Genomic DNA, 3,439 nt, shown 5'->3' on the forward strand with positions numbered 1-3,439 from the left:
CACCGGGCTGTCTGGATGCACGGTAGTTTCCATTCGAACCACACTCCTATCCTCTGAATTCGAGTATGGTACTATTGTCCCCGTAATCGACGGATTCGAGATTGGTTTCGTCTTCGGCTCGCTTGCTCGCCCATCTGCTTTTACGCCGCCGACCAACCTCTTTGATGCCAAAAGTTTTCCATTGGGATTGCTCATGATGCCCTTTGCTGGTATTGGTCTATTCCCCACTGGGTTTTCCTTAGACATTAATCCCTCCGATGAGCTTTCAATGTTTATTGGAATCTCTGCAGTTCCTTTAGCCGTTGGAGTGACTTTCCCGCTGATTCTGCGGTTGCCTTCATCGCTGCCGTTTTCCGGGATTCCCTCTCTTGTTTGCCATTCGTCTTGATTATCGAGTTTTTAGAACAAACTGCTTTTGATGTCTGTTTTTCCTCGGACTGAGTATCTTAAGTTATCGGGAGGTCAGATTTAAGCAAAGTTTTTCCCAAAAACAAGGTGATCGTGTGATCCGTCTCCCTAACTACTTTTTCTTTAAGTTATTCAAAGTAAGGTTCCGATTTCAACTGTTCCTTGGTTATCTGAAAAATTTCGTAACCACTTTTCTGAGCCTGCAAAAGTGGAGCCTTGTTAGATACGCTCTTGACATGTCCACTTCCTGAAGTCCCAGGGACTGCCATACCCATAACTGACGGGTGTTCGATATGATCAAACATCACCATGCTTGACTCGTTGTCTGGTCTCCCGTAATCTTGCATTACCTTGGCGGGGAACACCCTTTTGTTTTGAACTATTGAAAAACAACCCATTTTACCATCACAAGTTGTGAACCGATGGATTGAGTATGACTGAACCAAAATATGTCTCAAACTGTTTACACCCCATTGAGTGATGTATTGTTGCTCTAATCTTGCACGGAATTTCATTTAGGGCGGATTTCAACTTTGTTTTGGTTTCCGGAAAAAATAGGCTATAAACCTTTCCCGAGAAGTACGGAAATAAAGTTCAACGAGGCCCGTGGCCCGATGGATCCTTCACGGCGCAAAAAAGAATTGTACGCTGTGTATCGTGCAAAAAACTTTAATCGATTTAGCAAGAAATGCTGCCCTCTGATCACCTCGTTTTACTCGTGGTTTTGCACTAGTGTTATACAATTTTCCAAGAACTCTTTTATAACTGCCGCTTTTAAATGTGTTGTTATCTGAACCGTGGGAAACTTAGAGAATCGATAAACACAAATCAGCAATTTTTTCTCAGACACCAGATATGAGGCAACGGGCCAAAAAATTCCCTTCTGTTTCTTGATGGGGTTCCTCAGTCGGATTTAATTTCGAGATTTCAGTACTGAGTATGATGGACCTTAAATTCTTACCCGATTTAATTCATATTCTTTCCTCTTACGCAATTATCCTTCAGATTTTGTTTTGTACATGACGTCATTTGCCGGTGAATTATTTCTGAAGCATTCATTTTCCGACGGTGCTATTAACCGGTTAATTGCGTTAAGCGACAACGAACGTGTTATCCAGTTGCGATACTTTTGCAGCCTCCCCAACTGGACGGCAAGAAATGTAATTGTCCAACCCCATCTTCTTTCCTGGGATATGTTCGATTTCATAATCGAATCAGAGTAAAATATCAATCCATTGGACTAGTCTTGTTTGTGTTGTTTTGGAATTCTTCTCCTCTGAGAGAACGCTTTGAGAACACGATAATAACGCTTTGTGATCACGAATTATTTTGAATGAGGCTCCAAAAAAGTAATTTTGGTAATGAGTCACTGCCCACACAACCCCAATTTCGACGCATTGCAATTCAGCAGTTCCTCTTTTCTTATGTCGAAACGGTGTTTTTGCACGAAATCATAAAGTATAGTTTTTATCATTTCGAAAGCTTTGTCATGCTTTCCTTCCCACTCAAATATTGAATGTTTTTTCATTAAGTCGCGGAAAGTTTCTGTTGCAGCCGCCAGTTTTGGAATAAACCAAATAAATTGCTTCATTGATCCAATCAAGGACCTGATATCCAAAAAATTACCCGGTTTTTTCATATTTACTATCGACTAAACTTTGTTTCCGCCGGTACTGTACCTCTATTAGACAATTTAAAATCCAGCCACTTGATCAACTTGGCAAAAATAATGCATATGTTCCTTTTTACGTCAGCTTTTTTCTCGTTCAGTACCTGCAACCTTTTTTGTAACTCCAGCCAATGGCGTTCCGCCGACCCTCGTGTTGCAATTGGGAGGTCGTTCAAGTACACATGTATCCCTGGCAAAAGCCCCACTATCGGATCCATAACTCTCTGGAATTCATAAGGCATATCTCCTAACCCGTAAAATCCGGTTTTGAACCGTTAAGTTTCTGTTACATTACCCCCAAGTATGCTGAAGTTACGCTGTTGGCTAGTCGCTTCGCTCAACGCCATTTGTGAGTAGACGTACTTCAGATCAATGCTTGAAACCATATCGGATCCGATGTATTCCCACTGATGGCCAAAGCTGCATTATCTACCAATTCGTTCTTATCTGGCATTTTGTACTCATTTCGGTAGATTTGCTTCTTATTCAACTAAGAAATTAAACCTATTTTACCAAATTGTCGCGTTTTGCCGTTAAAACCGTAGGTAAGATAAAAACAGTTATCGGCGCAGTTACCAAAACTTACAATTTTACCATCTTGAAGTAATCCTTTTATGGTCTCTTCAACTTTTTCTAAAACGTGTATTGGGACTCTTCTTCCCCTAATTTGAACTGGTCGTAACGGTTCGGGAAAATGTGCTATAACTTCGCAATTTTTCAATGATCATCTTCTTTTGAACAGTTCTATGAAGTCTTTCAGTAGAATTTTGACATACTTGCGTTGAACCGGTGAGAATTTTCCAATTGAATCTCCTGTGAAGCCATTTTCCACTTCACTGACGGACACCCTGCACTTGTCTTTTGACGCACCTCAATACACAAGGCTGGCAACAGTTTGTTTCCAATGATCTCCCGTTCACCTCCCTCAAGAATACAAAACTCGGCATCCTTTACAATCTAGCCTTCCGATTCAATATCTACGAATATTCTCCCAATTGTTCTAATTACATTGTCCGTTGCGCTGTAGAAATTGTTAAGACAGTCAGACGAACTCTTTCAACACCCAGAAATTGATCTCGTGCCTTTTTTTGATGCAAATTTCTTTGCGAGATGATTAATACCGGGCTTCCGCAATCGATCAAAATTCTGTTCGCCAGCGGCTACGTCCCACTTCAATTTCCATCAGTTATCTATTTTCTTGCCAAATTTGTCCATTACTGTCTTGATGACGAAAACTCCAAACTCCTTGTCGACTTGTTGTTTAAATGTTCATTATAACAATCGTTTCATAGTGTGTGAAATCGTTTGAGCCTTCCACTTGATTCACCAAATTTTCTTACAAAACATAATAAAATGCCCTCG

The sequence above is a fragment of the Symsagittifera roscoffensis genome, unplaced genomic scaffold (genome assembly GCF_963678635.1).
Source record: "Symsagittifera roscoffensis unplaced genomic scaffold, txSymRosc1.1 SCAFFOLD_462, whole genome shotgun sequence".
NCBI lineage: Eukaryota > Metazoa > Xenacoelomorpha > Acoela > Convolutidae > Symsagittifera > Symsagittifera roscoffensis.